This window comes from Dipodomys merriami, unplaced genomic scaffold, assembly GCF_024711535.1.
Source record: "Dipodomys merriami isolate MVZ:Mamm:240054 unplaced genomic scaffold, mDipMer1.0.p SCAF_304, whole genome shotgun sequence".
NCBI lineage: Eukaryota > Metazoa > Chordata > Mammalia > Rodentia > Heteromyidae > Dipodomys > Dipodomys merriami.
Window position 1 is genome coordinate 1,111,568 of NW_027204538.1, and position 23,042 is coordinate 1,134,609.

General features: G+C 47.1%; 1 pseudogene; it reads left to right on the forward strand.

Moving 5' to 3' along the window:
• The first annotated feature begins 19,136 nt into the window (after window positions 1-19,136).
• LOC138840869 (death domain-associated protein 6-like) lies at window positions 19,137-21,149 on the forward strand (annotated as a pseudogene).
• Window positions 21,150-23,042: the final 1,893 nt, after the last annotated feature.

The following is a 23,042-nucleotide window of genomic DNA, read 5'->3' on the forward strand; positions in this document are numbered from 1 at the left end:
TAAACGTAACCCTCATCCTCATGCTCTCCGTAACTCTAACCCTAACCCTAACAATAACACTAATCCTAACCCTAAACCTATCCTTAACCCTAATCCTAACACTCACCCTCACCCTAACCCTAAACCTAACCCTAACCCTCACACTAAACCTCACCCTCACCCTCATTGTAACCCTAACCTTCATCCAAAACCTCACCCTAACCCTAAACCTAACCCAAAACCAAACCCTAACAAACACACTCACCCTCACCCTAACTCTAATTCAAACCCTAATCTTATAACCCTGAACATCCCCCTAACTCTCACACTAACCCTAACCCTAACACTAACCCTAACCCTAACCCTCAACCTAACCCTCACCCTAACCCTAACTCTAACCCTAACCCTAAACCTCACCCTCACCTTCACTGTAACCGTAACCCTAACCCTAACAATAAACCTAACCCAAACCCTAACCCTCACACTAACCATAAGCCTCACCCTAACCCTAAACCTCAACCTAACCCTAACCCTAACCCTAACCCTCACCCTCACCCAAACCTGAACCCTAACCCTCACCCTCATCCTAACGCTACCCCTAACCCTAATCCTAAACCTCACCCTAACCCTAACACTAACCCTCACAATCACCCTAACCCTAACCCTAACTCTAAACTTCATCCTAACCCTAAACCTGACCCTCAACATCACCCTCACCCTCACCCTTACCTTAACCTTAACCCTAACCCTAAACCTAAGAATAACACTAACCATAAACCTAACCTTAAACCTCACCCTCACCGTAACTCTATCCCTAACCCAAACCTTCACCCTAACCCTAACACTGACCCTAACCCTAACCCTAAACCTCACCCTAACCGTAAACCGAACCCTCACCCTAGCATATATCCTAACCCAAACCTTAAACCTATCACTCATACTAACCCACACTCTAACCCTAAACCTAAACCTCGCCCTTAATCTAACCCTCACCCTCAGCCTCAGACTCAGCCTAACCCTAAGGCTAACACTAACTCTAACCCTCACACTCAGCATCACCTTAACCCTAATCTTAACCTTAACCCCAACCCTAAACCACCCTAACACTAACCCTCAACATCAACCTAACCCTAACCCTAACACTCACCCTGGCACATACCCTAACACTAATCCTAACCCTAACGCTCACCCTAACCGTCACTCTAAACCTAACCCTAAACCTAACCCTCACCCTAACACTAACCCTCACCCTAACGCTAACCCTCACCCTACCCCTACCCATAAACCTCACACTAAACCTAAACCTCACCCTCACCCTAAACCTCACCCTCACCCTAACCCTAAACCTCACCCTCACCCTAGTATTCACCCTAAACCTAACCATAACCCTAACACTCACCCTAACCATAACCCTCACCATAAACCTAACACTCACACTAACCTTAAATCTAAACCTCTCCCTCACCCTCACCCTAACCCTAACCCTAACCCTCCCCCTCACCCTAAACCAAACCCTAACCCGAACACTCACCCTAACACTAACCCTAACCCTAACCCTAACCCTCACACTCACCCTCAACCTACACCTAATACTAAACCTAACCCAAACCCTCACAGTAACCCTCAAACTAGCGCTCACCCTAACCCTAATACTAACCCTAAATCTCATCTTAACCCTCACCATAACCCTAACCCTAACCCTCACCCTAACCCTAACCCTCACCCACACCCTCATGCTCGGCCTAAGCCTAACCCTAAGCATAAGCTTAAGCCTAAACCTAAACTTCACACTAACCCTCAACCTAACCCTAACCCTAACACAAATGCTAACTCTAACCCTAAACCTCACCCTCACCCTAACCCTAAATCTAACCCTAACCCTAAACATAAACCTAACCCTCAACCTAACCCTAAACCTCACACTCACCTTAACAGTAAACCTAAACCTAACCCTAACAGTAACCCTAACCCTAACCCTCATTCTAACCATAATACTCACCCTAAACCTAACCCTCACCCTAAGACTTAAATTCACCCTAACACTAAACCTAACCCTAACACTAGCACTCACACTAACCCAAATTCTCCCCCTCACCCTAAACCAAATCCTAACCCTAACCCTCAGCCTAACCCTAAGCCTAACCCTAACCCTAACCCTCACACTCACCCTCAACCTACACCTAATCCTAAACCTAACCCTAACCCTCACAGTAACCCTCACACTAGCCCTCACCCTAACCCTAATCCTAAGCCTAAATCTCATCCTAACCCTCACACTAACCCTAACCCTAACCCTCACCCTAACCCTAACCCTAACCCTCACCCTCATGCTCGGCCTAAGCCTAACCCTAAGCCTAAGCTTAAGCCTAAACCTAACCCTCACACTAACACTCAACCTAACCCTAACCCTAACACAAAAGCTAACTCTAACCCTAAACCTCACCCTCACCCTAACCCTAACTCTAACCCTAACACTAAACATAAACCTAACCCTCAACCTAACCCTAAACCTAACACTCAACAGTAAACCTAATCCTAACCCTAATAGTAACCCTAACCCTAACCCTAACCCTCATTCTAAACATAACACTCACTCTAAACCTAACCCTCACCCTAACACTTAAATTCACCCTAACACTAAACCTAACCCTAACAGTAGCACTCACACTAACCCTCACCCTCACCCTCACCCTAGCCCTCACCCTAACCCTAACCCTCATCCTCATCCTAAACCTCACACTAACCCTAAAACTAATCCTCAATATAAACCTCATGCTCACCTTAACCCGAACCCTAACCCTCACCCTAAACCTAACCCTCACCCTTAACTTAATCCTCACTCTCAGCCTCTCACCTTTACCCTTACCTGCACCCTCACCCTAAACCTCACCCTAAGCCTAACCCTAACCCTAACCCTCACCCTCACCCTAGACATCATCCTAACCCTAATCCTAACCCTAAACCTAACCCTAACCCTAACCATCACCTTTAACCTAATCCTCAACCCCACCCTCACCCTCAGCCTAAGCCTAAGCCTAAGCCTAATCCTAATCCTAACCCTCACACTCAGCCTCACCATAACCCTAATGCTAAACCCAACCGTAACACTAACCCTAAACCTCAACCTATCCCTCCCCCTAACCCTCCCCCTAACTCCAACTCTAACCCTAAACTTCACCCTAACCCTAACCCTCACCCTAAACCTAAATCTAACCCTCACCCTCACCCTCACCGTAACTCTAACCCTAACTCTCACAATAACACTAACCCTAAGCATCACCCTAACCCTAACCCTAACCCTAAACCTCACCCTAATCCTAACCCAAAACCTCAACGTCAGCCTCACCCTAACCGTAAACTTAACCTTAACCATAACACTAACAATAACCCTAACCCTAATCCTAACACTGATCCTCACACGAACCCTAACCCTCACACTCACCGTAAGCCTAACTCTAACCCTCACCCTAACCCTCACCCTCAGGTTAAGGCTAAGCCTAACCCTATCCCTAAGCCTAACATAATCACTCACCCTAACATTTACCCTAATCCTAATCCTAATCCTAACCCTAACACTCATCCTAACCCTCAGCCTAACCCTAACCCTAACACTAACCCTAATACTCAACCCAACCCTAATTCTAACCCTAAACCTCACCCTCAACTTCACCCTAACCCTAATCCTAACCCTAAACCTCACCCTAACCCTAACCCTTACCCTCACCCTCACTGTAACTCTAACCATAACCCTAACAATGACACTAAACCTAACCCTAACCCTCACCCTCACCCTCAACGTAACCCTAACCCTAACCCAAACCCTCACCCTAACCCTAACCTTAACCCTAACCTAAACCTCACCTAACCCTAACCCTAACCCTCACCCTGAGCCTCAACCTCACCATAAACTTAAACCTAACCATAACACTAACAATAACCCTAACCCTAACCCTAATCTAACCCTCACCCTCACCCTCACCCTAACCCTAACCTTCACCCTAACCCTAACCCTCACCCTCACCGTAACCCTCACACTAACACTCACCCTAACCCTAAACTTAATCCTAACCCTAAACGTCACCCTAATGCTAACCCTAACCCTCACCCTCACCCTAGCCCTCACCTTAGCCCTAATCCTAAACCAAAACCTCACCCTAACCTTCACCCTAACCCTAAAACCCTAACAATCACCCTAATCCTAACCCTTAACCTCACCCTCACGCTAGGACTAAACCTAAGACTAAGGCTAACCCTAACCCTAACTTTCACACTCACCCTCACCCTCATCCTCACAGTAACTCTAACCTTACCCCTAACAATAACACTAACCCGAACCTTAACCCTAATCCTTACCCTCACCTTGACAGTAAACCTCAACCTAAACCAAGCCCTCACCCTAACACTAACACTAATCCTAACCCTAAAATTTACCCTAACCTAACCCTAAACCTAACCCTCAGCCTCAACCTCACTGTAAACTTAACCTTCATGATAACACTAACAATAACCCTAACCATAACACTAATCCTAACCCTCAGCCTCACCCTAACACTAACCCTCACTCTCACCGTAACCCTAACCTAACCCTCACCCTAACCCTAAACCTAACCCTAATCCTAAACTTCGCCATAATGGTAACCCTAACCCTCACCCTCACCCTTGCCCTCATACTAACCCTAATCCTAAACCTAAACCTCATCCTAACCCTGATGCTAACCATAACCCTAACCCTCAACCTAACCCTAACCCTAACCTTGAAGCTAACCCAAACACTCACACTCACGCTCACACTCAGCCTCAGCCTAACCCTAAACCTAAGCCTAATCCTAACCCTCACACTCACCCTCACCTTAACCCTAATCCAAACACTAACACTCACCCTAACCCTCAACCTAACCCTCCCACTAATCCTAACCCTAAACCTAAACCTCACCCTCACCCTAACCCTAACTCTAACACTGAACCTAAACCTAAACCTCACCCTAACCCTAACCCTAACCTTCACCCTCACCGTAACACTAACCCTAACCCTAACAATAACCCTAACCCTAACGTTAACACTAACCCTAAACATAAACCTCACCCTAATGCTAACCCTCACCCTAAAACTAACCCTTATACTAACACTAACCGTCACACTAACCCTAACCATCACCTTAACCCTAAACTTCAACATAACCCTAAACCTAACCCTCACCCTCACCATAGCACTCACACTAACCCTAACCCTCATCCTCACCCTAAACCTCACACTGACCCTAACACTGATACTCAATTTAACCTCACCCTCACCCTAACCCTAACCCTAATCCTCACCCTAACTCTCACCCTAACCTTAACCCTCACCTTTACCCTTACTGTCACACTCACCCTAACCCTCACCCTAACCCTAACCCTCATTCTAACCCTCACCCTAAACATAACCCTAACCAGCACGCTAACCGTAACCCTCAACCTCACACTCAGCCTCAGTCTAAACCTAAGCATAAGCCTTACCCTAACCCTAAACCTCACCCTCACCCTAGTCCTCAACCTAACCATAATCCTAACCCTAACCCTAAAAATAACACTAACCCTAACCCTAACCCTCATTCTAACCCTAAACCTCACCCTAACCCTGATCCTCACCCAAACACCTTACACTAACAATAACCCTAACCTTACCCCTAACACTCATTCTAACCCTAACCCTCACCCTAACCCTTACCCTCACCCTAACACTTACCTTACCCTAACACTAACCCTAACCCAAACACAAAACCTCACACTAACCCTAACTCTCACCCTACCCTAACTCTAACCCTAAACCTCACCCTAGCCCTAACCCTAACCCTCACCCTCACTCTCCCCCTCACCCTCACCCTCACCATAACTCTAACCCTAACCTTAACAATAACACTAATCCTAACCCTAATCCTAATCCTAACCCTAATACCCACCCTCAGCCTCACCCTCACCACAAACTTAACCCTAACCATAACACTAACAATAACCCTAACCATCACCCTAACCCTAACATTAACCCTCACCTTAACCCTAACCCTAACCCTAATCCTAACCCTATACCTCATCCTAACCCTCACCCTAACCCTAACCCTAAACCTCAACCTAACCCTAAACCTCACCCTCACACTCAGCCTAACCCTAAACCTAACCTTAACACTAACCCTCACACTCACACTCAAGCTAAACCTAATCCTAAATCTAACACGATCCCTAACCATAACCCTCAACCTAACCCACACCCTAACCTTAACCCTAACACCAATCCTAACACTAACCTTCACACTAACCCTAACTCTAACCCTAAACCTCACCCTCACCCTCACCTTAATCCTGACCCTCAACCTCAGCCTAAACCTAAGCCCGACCCTAACCTGAATCATCACACTCACACTCACCCTCACCCTAACACTAATCCTAATCTCAGCCCTAACCCTAACCGTCACCCTAACCCTAACCCTCACAATAACCCTAAACCTAAAACTAACCCTAACGCTAACGCTCACCCTAACCATAAATCTAAACCTAAACCTCACCCTCAACTTAACCCTAACCCTAACCCTAACCCTAACCCTCATCCTAACCCTCACCCTAACCCTAAGGTTAACCATAACCCTAAGCCTAATCCTCACACACACCCTCACCCTCAGCCTATCCCTAAGCCTAAGCCTAATCCTAACCCTAACCCTCACACTCACCCTCACTCTAACCCTAATCCTAACCCAAAATCTAACCCTAGCCCTAAACATCAACCTTACCCTCACCCTAAACCTAATGCTAACCCTAACACTAACCCTAACCCTAACACTCACCCTTACCCTCCCCCTCAACCTAACTCTAACCCTAAACCTCTCCCTCACCTTATCCCTAATACTAACTCTAACTCTAATCCTCACCGTAACCCTAACCCTCACCCTCACCCTCACCCTCACCCAAACCGTAAGTATAACCCTAACCATAATATTATCACTAATCCTAACCATAAAACTAACTCTAACCCTAAGCCTAACGCTAGTGCTAACACTCACCCTCACCCTAATCCTAATCCTAACCCTAACCCGCAACCTAACCCTAACCCTCACCCTCACTGTAACCCTAAACCTCATCCAAAAGCTCACCCTAACCCTAACCCTAAACTTAAAACTCACCCTAACACTAACCCTAACCCTCACCGTCACCCTAGCCCTCACCCAAACCCTAATCATAACCCTAATCCTCATCCTAACCCTCACCCTAACCCTAACTCTAACCCTAAAACTCACCCTAACCCTAACTCTAACTAAACCCCTAACCCTAACACTAAACCTCACCCTAACCCTAACCTTCACCCTCATCCTCACTGTAACCCTAACCCTAAACTTAACAATAACCCTAAACCTAACCCTAAACCTCACCCTAAACATAACACTCACCCTAATCCTAACCCTCACCCTAACACTTACCCTAACCCTTACCCTAACCCTAACTCTAACACTAACCCTCACAGTAACCCTAACTCTCACCCTAATCCTAAACCTCACCCTAACCCTAACCCTAACCCTAACCCTCACCCAAACCCTAGCCCTCACTCTCACCCTAATTCTAACCATAACCCTCACCCTAACCCTAAACATCATCCTCACCGTAAACCTCACACTAACCCTAACCCTAATCCTCAATCTAACCCTCACCCTCACCCTAACCCTCACCCTCACCCTAACCCTCACCCTATCCCTTATGCTAACCCTCACATTAATCCTTACCCTCACTCTTAATGGAACACTCACCCTCAGCCTAAACCTCACCTTTACTGTTACCATCATACTCACCCTAACCCTCACCCTAAAACTTACACTCATCCTAACACTCACCCTAACCCTAACCCTATCCATCACCCTAACCCTATCAATCACACTCACCCTCACCCTCAGCCTAAACCTATGCCTAAGCCGAACCCTAACCCTAAACCTCACCCTCACCCAAGCCCTCACCCTAAAACTTATCCTAACCCCAACCCTCATCCTAACCCTCACCCTAACCCTAACCTTAACCATCACCCAAAACCTATTCCTCACCCCCACCCTTATCCTCAGCCTAACCCTAAGCCTAAGCCTAACCATAACCCTCACATTAACCCTAGCCCTCACCCTAAACCTAATCCTAACCCGAACCTTCATCCTAAACCTCACCATAACCCTAACCCTAACCATCACCCAAACCCTATTCCTCACCCCACCCTCAGCCTAACCCTAAGTCTAAGACTAACCCTAACCCTAACCCTCACCCTCACCCTAGCCCGCACCGTAACCATAATCCTAACCCTAAACCTCATCCTATCCCTCATCCTAAACCTAACCCTAACCCTCACCCTAACCCTAACCCTCACCCTCACCCTCAGCCCAACCCTAACCCTAATCCTCACATTCAAACTCACGCTAAACCTAATCCTAAATCTAACCCGATCCCAAAACATAACCCTCACCCTAACCATCATCCTAACCCTAATCCTAACAGCAATCCTTACACTAAACCTCACACTAACCCTAACTCTAACCTCACCCTCACCCTCACCTTAAGCCTCACCCTCAACCTCAGCCTAAACCTAAGGCTCACCCTAACCCTAACCCTAACCCTTACACTCACCCTCACCCTCACCCTAACACTAATCCTACTCCCAGCCTTAACCCTATCCCTCACCCTAACCCTAACCCTCACCCTAAACCTAAACCGAGCATTAACCCTAAACCTAACCCTCACCCTAACCCTAACTCTAAACCTAAACCTCAGCCTCACCTTAACCCTAACCCTAACTCTAACCCTAAACCTCACGCTAAATATAACCCTAAACCTCACCTTCACCCTAGCCCTCACCCAAACCTTAATACTAACTCTAACCCTTATCCTAACCCTCACCCTAACCCAAACCCTAACCATCACCCTAACCCTAATCCTCAGCCTCAACCTCACCCTCAGCCTAACCTTAAGCCTAAACCTAAACCTAACCCTAACCCACACACTCACCCTCACCCTAACCCTAATCCTAATCCTAGCCCTAACAATAACCCTAAACCTAAACCTAACCCTCAACCGAAACGTAACCCTCACCCTAACCCAAACCCTCACCCTAACACTTACCCTCACCCTAACACTAACCTTAACTCTAACCCTAACCCTAATCCTCAATCTAACACTCACCCTAACCGTAACCCAAACCCTTAGCCTAACACTCACCCTAACCCTAACCCTCACCCTTATCTTAACCCTCACCCTCAGCCTAACCCTCACCTTTACCCTTACCATCACTCTCACCCTAACCCTCAACCTTAACCTAACGCTCACCCATGAACTCACCCTAACCGTAACCCTAAACCTCACCCTCACCCTCAGATTTACACTAATCCTATCACTATTCCTAACCCTAAACCTCACCCTCACCCTAACAGTCAGCTAATTCTTACTCTCAAACTAATCCTAACCCTAACCCTAACCCTAACTCTCACAATAAACCTAACCCTCACCCTAACCGTAACCCTACCCCTTACCCTAACCCTCACCTTAACCCTAACTCTAACCCTCAACCTAACCCTCACCCAAAACCTCACCGTCACGCTAATTCTGACCCTAACCCTTATAACAACCCTAACCCTCACCCTCACCCTAACCCTCACCCTAATCATAACCCTAACCCTCACCCTAAACCTCACCCTAACCCGAACCTTAACCCTTACCCTCACCCTCACCCTAACCCTCATCCTAACACTTAACCTCATCCTCACCCTAAACCTCACACTTAACCGAATACTCAACGTAACTCTAAACCTAACCGTCAACCTCACCGTCACCCTCACGCTAAGCCTAACCCTAACCCTCACCCTAACCCTAAAACTCACCCTAATCCTCACCCTAACCCTCACCCTAACCCTAATGCTAAGTCTAACACTCACCCTAACCCTCATGCTATCACTTATCCACACCACAAACCTAACCCTAACCTTAACCCTCACCCTCACCCTCACCCTAAACCTCACCCAAAACCTAAACCTAATCCTAACCCTCACCCTAATCCAAACCCTAACACTAACCCTCACCTAACCCTAAAACTAACCCTCTACCTCACCCTAACCCTCACCATCACCCGAACCCTCACCATAATCCTAACGCTCACTCACACCCTAAACCTCAAGCTCACCCTTACCCTAACCCTCAACTAATCCTCACCCTAACCCTAACCATTACCTAACCAAGACTCTCACCTTCACCCTCATCTTCACCCTAACCCTCACCCTCACCCTAGACCTCACCCTAACCATAACCATAACCCTAAACCTCACCCTCACCCTCACCCTCAACCTCAGCATATCCCTAATCATATCCCTAATCCTAACCCTAACCCTCACCCTCATCCTAACCCTCACCATAACACTTACCCTCACCCTCACTCTCACCCTTACCGTAACCCTCACACTAAACCTAAACCTCACCCTAAACCTAAACCTACCCCTCACCCTAAACCTCACCATAAACTTCACGCTAACCCTAACCCTCACCCTCACGCTAGCCCTCACCCTAACCCTAATTCTAACCCTAACCCTCACCCTAACCCTCATCCTCACCCTAAAAATCACACTAACCCTAACCCTAATCCCCAATCTAACCCTAACCCTAATCCTAACCCTAACCCTCACCCTAACCCTAACCCTCACCCTTACCGTAACTCTCACACTTAGCCTTACCCTCAACTTTACTCTTACCATCACACTCATCGTAACGCTCACCCTAACCCGAACCCTCATCCTAACCCTCACCCTAACCCTAACACTATACATCCACATAACCCTAACCCTCACCCTCACCATCACCCTCAGCTTAAACCTATGCCTAAGCCTAACCCTAACCTTAACCCTCCCCTCACCATAGCCCTCACCCTAACCCTAATCCTAACCCTAACCCTCATCCTAACCCTCACCTAACCCTAAGGTTATCCATCACCCTAAGCCTAATCCTCACACCCACCCTCACCCTCAGCCAAACCCTAAGCCTAAGCCTAATCCTAACCCTAACCCTCACACTCTACCTCACCCTAACCCTAATCCTAACCCTAAACCTAGCCTAAACCCTAAACCTCAACCTTAACCTCACTCTAAACCTAAAGCTAACCGTAACACAAACCTAACCCTAACCCTCACCCTAAAACTCCCCCTCAACCTAAGTCTAACCCTAAACCTCACCGACACCCTATCCCTAATCCTAACCCTAAAACTAACCCTTACTCTAACCCAAAGCTTCACTCTCAGCCTCACCCTCATGGGAAATGTAACCCTAACCATAACATTTACAATAACCCAAAACCTAATCCTAACCATCACCCTCAACCCTCACCATAACCATAATCCTAACCCTAACCCTCGCCCTAACCTTAACCCTGACTCTCACTGAAACCCTAACCCTCATCTTAACCCTCAACCTAACCTAACCTTAACACTCACCCTAACCCTTTACCTCACCCTAATCCTAACACTAAGCCTGACCTAAACCTCCCCCTAAACCTCCCCCTCCCCCTAACCCTAACAAAAAACCTAACCCTTAACCTAAAACTCAACCTAACCCTAACACTAACCCTAACCCTAAACCTCACATTAATCCTAACCCAAACCATACCCCTCATCCTGACCCTCAAGCTAACTCTAACCCTCACCCTCACCAGAACCATAAACCTAACCCTAACCCTAAACCTCACCTTAAGGCTAATTCTAACCCTAACCCTAACCCTAACCGGCACCCTAACCCTAATCCTCACCTAAACCCTCACCCTCAGCCTAACCCTAAGCCTAACTGTAAGCCTAACCCTCACACTCACCCTCACCCTAACCATAAACCTAAACCTAACCCAAGCCCTAACACTTACCCTCAACCTAACACTCACCCTAACCCTAACCCTAACACTAACCCTAACCCTAACCCTCAACCTAAACCTCACCCTAACCCTAACACTAACCCTAAAACTGACCTTCACCCTAACCCTAACTCTAACCCTAACCCTAACCCTAAATCTCACCCTAACCCTAGCATTAAACCTCACCCTCACCCTCACCGTAACCATAACCCTAACCCTAACAATAACACTAACCATAATCCTAAGCCTCACCATAAACATAACCCTCACCCTAACCCTCAACCTCAACCTAACACTTACCCTCACCCTAACATTAACCCTCACACTAAGCCTACCCCTCACCGAAGCCCTAAACCTCACACTAACCCTAACCCTAATCCTCAATCTAATCCTCACCCTCACCCTAACCCTAACCCTTACCCTTACCCTCACCCTCACCCTAACCCTAAACCTTACCCTTATTCTATACCTCAACCTAACCCTAACCCTCTCCCTTAACGAAAACCTCACCCTCAGCCTAACCCTCACCTTTAACCTTACAGACAACCTCAACCTAACCCTCACCATAACCCTAAAGCCGAACCTTAATTCTCACCCTAACTCTAACCCTAAACCTCACCCTAACCCTAACACTCACCCTAACCCTAATACTCACCCTCACCCTCACCCTCAGCCTAACCCAAAGCCTAACCCTAACCCTAACTCTAACCCTCACACTCACCCTCTTCCTAACCCTAATCCGAATCCTAACCCGAACCCTAACACACACCATCACCCTACCCCTCACCCTAACCCTCACCCTACCTGTAACACTAAACCTTACCCTAACCCTCACCCTAACCGTCACCCTAACCCTATCTCTAACACTAAACGTCAAACTCACACTGACCCTAAATTTAACCCTAAACCTAAACCTCAACCTAAACCTACCCCTAAACCTCACCCTCACCCTAGCCCTCACCATAACCATAATCCTAAAACTAACCCTCATCTTAACCCTCATCCTAACCCTAAACCTAACCCTAACCCTCACCATAACCCTAATCCTAACCATAATCCTAACCCTAAACCTCACCCTAACCCTAAACCTAAAACTAACACTAACCCTAACCCTCATCCTAACCCTCAATTGAACCCTAACTGTAACCCTAAACCTCACCCACACCCTCACCGTAACTCTAACCCTAAACCTAAACCTCACCCTAACCCTAACACTCACCCTCACCCTCAACGTAACCCTAACTCTAAACTTAAAAATCACCCTAAACCTAACACTAACCCTCACCCTAACCATAACCCTCACCCTAACCCTAACCCTCACCCTAACACTTACCCTCACCCTAACACTAACACTAACTCTAACACTAACCCTCACAGTAACCCTAACTCTCACCCGAACCCTAAACCTCACCTAAACCCTAACTCTAACCCTCAGCCTCACCCTAGCCCTCACCCTAACCCTAATTCTAACCCTAACCCTCAGCCTAACCCTAACCCTCATCCTCAACCTAAACCTCACACAAACCCCAATCCTGATCCTCAATCTAACCCTCACCCTCAACCTAACCCTCATCCTAATCCTTACCCTAAACCTCAACCTAATCCTAACCCTCACCTTTAGGGGAACACTCACCCTCAGCCGAACCCTCACCTTTATTCTTACCGTCACATTCAGGCTAACACTCACCCTAAACCTAACCCTCATCCTAACACTCACCCTAACCATAACACTATCCATCATCCTAACCCAAACCCTCAAACTCACCCTCACCCTAAGCCTAACCTTAAGCCTAAGCCTAAGCCTATTCCTAACCCTAACCCTCACCCTCACCCTAGCCCTCACCCTAAACCTAATCCTAACGCTAAGCCTCATCCTCACCCTCAACCTAACCCTAACCTTAACCATCACCCAAAACCTATTCCTCACCCCCATACTCACCCTCAGCCTAACCCTAACCATAACCCTCAAATTCAGGCTCATCCTCACCGCAAACTAAACCGAAACCATAACACTAACAATAACCCTAATTTTAACCGAAACCCTAACCTTAATCCTCACCCCCACCCTCACCCTCAGCCTAACCCTAACCCTAAACCTAAACCTAAACCTAACCCTAAACCTCACCTTAATCCTCAGCCTCACCCTAACCCAAACACTAACATTAAAGGTCACCCTAACCCTAAGCCTAACCCTAACTCTCAAACTCAACCTCAACCTAACAATAAACCTAACCTTAAACCTCACCCTAAACCTAACACTCACCCTCAATCTCAACCTCACTGCAAACTTTACCCTAACCATAAAAATACCAATAACCCTAACCCTAACCCTAACCTTAACCCCAATCCTCACCCCCACCCCCACCCTCAGCCTAACCATAAGCCTAATCCTTAACCTAACCCTAAGCCTCACCATAACCCTAAACCTAACCCTCACCCTAACACTAACCATAACAATAAACCTCACCTTAAGGCTAACTCTAAACCTAACCCTAACCCTGAACCGCACCCTAACTCTCACACTTACACTCTACCTCAGCCTAACCCTAAACCTAAACCAAACCCTAATTCTAACCCTCATACTCACCCTCAACCTAACCATAATCCTAAACCTAACACTATCCCTAACCCTAACCCTCACCCTAACGTGAACCCTAACCCTAACCCTAACACTAACCCTAAACCTAACCCACACCCTAACCCTCCTCCTAAACCTATCTCTAACCCTAAACCTCAAACTCACCCTGACCCTAACCCTAAACCTAACCCTAAAACACACCCTAACACTAAACCTCAACCTCACTCTAGCCCTCACCCTAACCCCAATCCTAAACCTAACCCTCATTCAAACCCTCACCTTAACCCTAAACCAAACCCTCACCCTAACCTACACCCTCACCCTAACCCTCAGCCTAACCCTAAGCCTAACCCTAAACCTAACCCTAACACTAACCCTCACACTCACACTCACGCTAACCTTAATCCTAAATCTAATCCTATCCCTAAACATAACTCTCACCCTAACCCTCACCCTAACACTAACATTAACACCAACCCTAACGCTAACCCTCACACTAACCCTAACTCTAACCCTAAACCTCACCCTCACCCTCACCTTAACCCTCACCCTCAACCTCAGCGTAAACCTAAGCCTAACCCTAAACCTAACCCTAACACTAACCCTCAAACTCACACTCACCCTCACAAAAACACTTATCCTAATCCCAGCCCTAACCCTAACCCTCACCCTAACCCTAACCCTCACCCTAACCCTAAACATAACACTAACCCTAACCGTAACCCTCACCCTAACCCTAACTCTAAACCTAAACCTCACCCTCACCTTAACCCTAACCTAAACATAAACCTAAACCTATACCTCACCCTAAACATAACCCTAAACCTCACCTTCACCCTAGCCCTCACCCAAACCCTAAACCTAACCCTCAAACTAAACATAACCCTAACCCTAACCCAAACCCCCACCCTAACACTTCCCCTCACCCTAACACTAACCCTCACACTAACCCCAACTCTCACAGTAAACCTAAACCTCACCCTAACATTAACCCTAACCCTAACCTAAACCTCACCCTCACCCTAGCCCTCACCCTAACCCTAATTCTAACCCTAACCCTCAACCTAAACCTAACCCTCAACCTCACCCTAAACCTCACACTACCCCTAACCCTAATCCTCAATCTAACCCTCACTCTAACCGTATCCCGAACACTTAACCTAATGCTCACCTTAACCCTAACCCTCACCCTTATCTTAACCCTCACCCTGAGCCTAACCATCACCTTTACCCTTACCATCACTCTCACCCTAACCCTCAACCTTAACCTAACGCTCACCCAAGCACTCACCCTAACACTAACCCTAAACCTCACCATCACCCTCAGCTTTACACTAATCCTATCACTATTCCTAACCCTAAACCTCACCCTCACCCTAACAGTCAACTAATTCTTACCCTCACACTAATCCTAACCCTAACCCTAAACCTAACTCTCACAATAAACCTATCCCTTACCCTAACCGTAACCCTACCCCTTACCCTAACCCTCACCTTAACCCTAACTCTAACCCTCAACCTAACCCTCACCCAAAACCTCACTGTCACCCTAAATCTGACCTTAACCCTTATAAAAACCCTAACTGTCACCCTAACCCTCACGCTAACCCTCACCCTAATCATAACCCTAACCCTCAGCCTAACCCTCACCCTAAACCTAAGCATAACCCTAACCCTAAACCTCACCCTAACCCTAACCCTCACCCTCACCCTCAGCCTAAACCTAAGGCTAACTCTAACCCTAACCCTAAACCTCACACTCATTCTATGTTTGTAATGTTTTTTTTTGTTTTTTTGTTTTTTTTTAAATTGTATTTTATTTTATTTGAGAACATACTGTACAGAGGGGCTACAATTACATGGGCAGGATAATTTATACATTTCTTACCAAGCATTGCAGCCTCCTCCTTTGTTTACCCTTCACTTCCCTTCCCCGCCTCCCCCCTCCCCCCACCCAATTTTACCCCCCTCCCCCCACCCAATTATACCCCCCTCCTCCCCCCACACCGACATTGTAAAGCTGGTTTTGACATGACATTTTGTACTTCTCATTGTTGCAACAGGTCCACCTGAATCCTTAAACGACTTGTTTGTCCCCATCTCCTCCACATGTTATACTGACATCAAATATAGTGAAAGCGGGGGTTACACTGTGGGGGAGGGACATACAAAGCAACGAAGAAATAATCTTATAAATGCGTTAGAAACACATGCATGAAAGAAACGAAAACATTAAAATACATATTTAAGGGTTCATTTTCCTAACATCACATTATCTGACCTTTTCCGCTTGACTCATACCTATACTAGATATTGCAAATAAGGGAAACCATGGGACCTATGCTTCTTTGGGCCTGGCTTACTTCACTTAATATAATTTTTTCCAAACCTTTCCATTTCCTAACAAATGGGGAAATGTCATTCTTTCTGATGGAGGCATAGAATTCCATTGTGTATATATACCACATTTTCTTGATCCATTCATCTACTGAGGGGCATCTGGGTTGGTTCCATATCTTAGCTATGGTAAATAATGCTGCAATAAACATAGTTGTGCTGGTAGCTTTAGTGTGGTCTTGTTTGTAAACATTTGGGTAAATGCCCAAAAGTGGGATTGCTGGATCATAGGGGAGATCTATGTGAAATCTTTTGAGGAACCTCCATACTGCTTTCCAAAGTGGTTGAACAAGTTTACATTCCCACCAACAATGAAGTAAGGTTCCTTTCTGTCCACATCCCCTCCAGCATCTGTTGTTGTTAGAGTTCTTGATTTTTGCTGTTCTAACTGGAGTGAGGTGATATCTCAATGTTGTTTTGATTTGCATTTCTTTTATGGCTAGGGATGTTGAACATTTCTTCATGTGTCTATTGGCCATCCTTCTTTCTTCTTCAGAGAAGCTTCTCTTTAAGTCCTCACACTCATTCTAACCCTAAGCCTAATCCTAATCCTAACCCTAACAGTAAACCTAACCGTCAACCTAACCATCACATTAACCTTAACCCTAACAATAACCCTAACCCTAACCCTCACCCTCACCCTCATCCTCACTCTAACCCTAACTTTAACCCTAAGCCTCAGCCTCACCGTAACCCTAACCCTACAACTAACACTAAACCTCACCAAAAGCATAACCCTCACCCTAACCCAACCTCTCACCCTAAAATTTAACCTCACTCAAACACTAACCCTAACCTTAACACTAACCCTCACACTAACCCTAACCCTAACCCTAAACCTTAACCTAACCCTCACCCTCACCCTAACCCTAACACTAAGCCTCACCCTAACCCTCACCCTAACCCTCCCCCTAACCCTATATCTAACCCTAAACCTCACCCTCACACTAACCCTAATCCTAACCCTAACCCTAAACCCCACCCTAAACCTAAACCTAACCCTCACCCGCACCCTCACCCTCTCCATAGCGCTAACCCTAACCCTAACAATAACACTAACCCTAACCCTAACCCTCACATTCACCCTCACCCTCAACCTAACCCTAATCCTAAATGTAACCCTATACCTTACCATAACCCTCACCCTAGCCCTCAGCCTAACCCTAATCCTAACCCTAAACCTCATCCTAACCTTCACTCTAACCCTAACCCTAACCCTCACCCTCATGCTTGGCCTAAGCCTAAGCCTAAGCCTAAGCCTAGCCCTAACCCTAACCCTCACCCTGACCCTAACACTAACCCTAACACTAACTCTAACCCTAATCATCACTCTCACCCTAACCCTAACTCTAAACCTAACCCTAAACCTAAACCTCATCCTCAACCCTAAACCTACACTTCACCCTCACCCTCAACTTAACCATAACCCTAAACCTAACCCTAAAAATAACCCTAACCCTAACCCTCACTCTTACCTTAAGCCTCACCCTAACATTTACCCTCAACCGAACACTCACCCTAACCCTAACACTAACCCTCACACTAAATCTAACAATCACCCTAACTCTAAACCTCACCCTAAACCTAACCCTAGCCCTCACCCTCACCCTAGCCCTCACCCTAACCCTAACACCCATCCTCACCCTAAACCTCACATTAACCCTAACAATAATCCTCAATCTAACCCTCACCCTCACACTACCCCTAACCCTAACTCTCACGCTAACACTAACCCTCACTCTTAAAATAACCCACACCCTCAGCCTAACCCTCACGTTTACCCGTACCGTCACTCCCTCCCTAACCCTCACCCTAACTCTAACCCTCAAACTAACACTCACCCTAACCCTGACTCTACCCCTAAACCTCACCCTCACCCTAACCCTAACTCTAAACCTAACCCTAACACTAAACCTAACCATAATGCTAATGCTAATCCTCACCCTCACCCTCATTGTAACTGTAACCCTAACCCTAACCTTAACAATAACCCTAACCCTAACCGTAACCATCACTGTAACCCTAACCCTAACACTAACACTAACCCTAAACCTAAACCTAACCCTCAACCTAACCCTAATCCTCAGCCTCACCCTCACCCTAACAAAACCCTAACCCTAACCTTCACCCTAACTGTAAGCCTAAACCTAACGCTAATTCTAACCCTCACATTCACCCTCACCCTAAACCTAATCCTAAACCTAAACCTATCCCTAAGCCTAACCCTCACCCTAAACCTCACCCTAGCCCTCACCCTAACCCTAATCCTAACCCTAACCCTCATCCTAACCCTGCCTATAACCCTCAGCAGAGTTCTGCAACATCCTCTCCCGGGTCCTCTCCCGGGCCAGGAGTCGGCCCGCTAAGTTGTATGTGTATATCAATGAACTCTGCACTGTTCTTAAGGCCCATTCTGCCAAGAAGAAGCTGAACCTGGCCCCTCCTGCTACCACTTCCAGTGAGCCCTTTGAGAATAACCCTCCCACAGACTCCTCAAACCTCACACATGCTGAAGCCTCTGCCTCTGAGGCCCCAAGGACCCGTGGTTCCCGACGGCAGATCCAGCGCTTGGAGCAGTTGCTGGCACTCTATGTGGCAGAGATCAAGCGGCTACAGGAAAAGGAGTTGGATCTGTCAGAATTGGATGATCCAGACTCCACATACCTGCAAGAGGCCAGATTGAAGCGGAAGCTTATCCGCCTCTTTGGCCGCCTGTGTGAGCTGAAAGACTGCTCTTCTCTGACTGGCCGTGTCATTGTGCAGCGAATACCCTACCGGGGTACCCGCTATCCAGAGGTTAATAGGCGCATCGAACGGCTCATCAACAAGCCAGGGCTGGATACTTTCCCTGACTATAGAGATGTGCTTCGAGCAGTAGAGAAGGCAGCTGCTCGGCACAGCCTTGGCCTTCCTTGACAGCAGCTTCAGCTCTTGGCTCAGGATGCCTTCCGGGATGTTGGTGTTGGGTTACAAGAGCGCCGCCACCTTGATCTCATCTACAACTTTGGTTGTCACCTCACAGATGACTATAGGCCAGGTATTGACCCAGCACTTTCAGATCCTGCTTTGGCCAGGCGCCTTCGAGAAAACCGAAACGTAGCAATGAACCGACTGGATGAAGTCATCTCCAAATATGCAGTGATGCAAGACAAAAGTGAGGAGGGGGAGAGACAGAAGCGAAGAGCTCGGCTTTCCCAAGGCACTTCCTCCCAATCTCCAGACTCCCCCAAAGCCTCCTTGGATTCTGGTGAGGGCCCTAGTGGAAAGGCATCCCAAGAATGCCCTCCTACCTCCAAGGCTGACACTGATGATGAGGAAGATGAAGAAAGTGATGAGGAAGAAGAAGAGGAAGAGGAAGAAGCCACAGATTCCGAAGAAGAGGATGATCTAGAACAGATACAGGAATGTCAGGAAGATGAAGAGGAGGAGGAAGAGGAAGAAGAAGAAGAGGAGGAAGAAGAAGAGGAGGAGGAGGAAAGAGGAGGTAATAGTAGAGACAAAAGCCCAATGTCACCATCACAGACCTCCACTGAAAACGTGGAACCCAGCAAAGAGAACAACAGGTCTTCAGAAGAACTGCAAAATAAAGAACTCGCAGCGTCACCTGCTTCACTGTTGGAAGAACCCCTGAATCCTTCCAGCATAGATGCTGAAAGCAGTGGAGAACAGTATGAAAAGCTTCCCCTAGAGGAAGAGAGTCCTAAGTCTCAGCTCTTTGAGTTAGAAATTGAAGCTTTACCAGTGGATACCACCCCCTCCCCTGAGGAAAAGGATATTTCCTCTTCTAGAAAGCAATCAGAGGATGTCCTCAGTACTGTTTTGGAGAATGGGGCAGCCATGGTCTCCTCCACATCCTTCAATGGAGGTGTCTCTCCTCATGCTAGGGGAGATTCTAGTCCTCCCTGCAAGAAATCTCGCAAGGAGAAGCCAACAGGAATAGGACCATTAAGAAACAGCTTTGTGGAAGAGCAAAAGGCATTACAGGAGAAGAATGGGAAGAAGACAGTATGTACCCTGCCTAGTCCACCTTCCCCCTTGGCTTCTATGGTTCCAGTTGCTGATTCCTCTACAAGGGTGGACTCTCCTAGCCATGGCCTGGTGACCAGCTCCCTCTGCAGCCCTTTTCCAGCCCAGATGTCCCAAGTTCCCCAATCACAAGCTCTTCAACCCAGTTCTTATAAGATGAGTGTGGCCACACAGTGTGATCCAGAAGAAATCATCGTGCTCTCAGACTCTGATTAGTTCCCTCCCACTCTCCCTGCCTTCCAGAATGATTTGGATAGCATTTGGAGGATGGTGGAAAGCAAATAAATTTGAGGAAGGGAAAAAAAAAAAAAAACCTCAACCTAACCCTAACCCTCAAACCCAACCTAACACTCAGCCTAACCCTAAGCCTAACCACAAGCCTTACCTGAAACCTAACCTTAACCCTCACACTCACCCGCACCCTCACCCTCACCATAACTCTAAACCAAACCCTAACCCTAACCCTAAACCTCACCCTAACCCTAACCCTAACACTAACCCTCACCCTCACCCTAACCCTAACACAAACCCTAACCCTCCCACTAACCCTCCGCCTAACCCTGTATCTAACCCTAAACTTCCCCCTCCACCTAACCCTATCTTTAACCCTAACCCTAAACCCCACCCGAATCCTAACACTAACCCTCACCCTTATCTTAACCCTCACCCTCAGTCTCAACCTCACCTTAACCCTTACTGTCATCCTCACCCTAACACTTATTGTAACCCTAAAACTCATCCTAACCCTCACCTTAACCGTAAACCTAAACATCACCCTAACCCTAACCCTCACACTAAACCTCACACTCAGTCTAACCCTAAGCCTAATCCTAAGCCTTTCCCTAATCCTCACCCTCACCCTATCCAACACTAACCCTAATCCTAACCATCACCCTAAACCTAATCCTTCACCCCACCCTCACCCTCAGCCTCAGCCTAAACCTAACCGTAACCCTCACACTCACCCTCACCCTAACCCAAATCCAAACCCTAAACCTAAACCTAACCCTAAAACTCAACCTAACCCTCACCCTAACCATAACCCTCACACTAACCCTAATCCTAACCCTCCACATAACCCGCACCCTAACCCTAAATCTAAACCTAAACCTCACCCTCAACATAACCATAATCCTAACCATAACCATAAACGTCACCCCAAACCTAACCCTCAACCTCACCCTCAGCCTCACCCTAACTGTAACTCTAACACTAAAATTAACACTAATCCTAAGCCTAAACCTAAACCTAACCCTAACCCTAACCTTAATCCTAACACTCACCCTCACCCTAACACTAATTCTAACCCTAACCTATACCCTAACCCTAACCCTCATGTCACCATTACCCTAACCCTCATCCTAACCCTCACCCTAACCCTAACCCTAATCCTAATCCTCACCCTAACACTAATCCTAACCCTAATCTTCATCCTAACCCTCACCCTAACTATAACCCTAACAGTCACAATAAACCTAACCCTAATCCTAACCCTCAAACTAACCCTAACTCTCATGCTCACTGTAAGACTAACCGTAACCCTCACCCTAACCCTAAACTTAAGCTGAACCCTAAATCTCACCCTAACCCTAACCCTAAACCTCAACCTAACCCTAACCTTCACACTCACCCTCACCCTCGGCCTAAACCTAAGCCTAACCCTAACCCTCAGACTCACCCTAACACTTACCCTAATCCTAATCCTAACCCTTAGTCTAACCCTCACCCTCACCCTAACCCTTAATCTAACACTAACCCTAAACCTAACCCTCATCCTCAGCCTCACCCTAACCCTAACTCTAACCCTAAACCTCACACTCATCCTAACCCTAACCCTAACCCTAACCCTAAACCTCACCCTCACTATAACCCTCACCCTAACCCTAATCCTAAAACTAACCCTCATCCTAACCCTCACCATAAGCCTAACACTCATCCTCACCCTCAACCTAAACCTAATCCTAACCGTCAACCTAATCCTAACCCTCACCCTCAACATAACCCTTACCGTAACCCTCACCCTAACCCTAAACTTAACCCAAACCCTAACCCTCAACCTAATCCTAACCCTCACCCTCAACCTCACCCTCAGCCTAAACCTAAGCCTAACCCTAAACCTAACCCTAACACACACACTCACCCTCACCCTAACTCTAATCCTAACCCTAACCCTCCCCCTAACTCTCA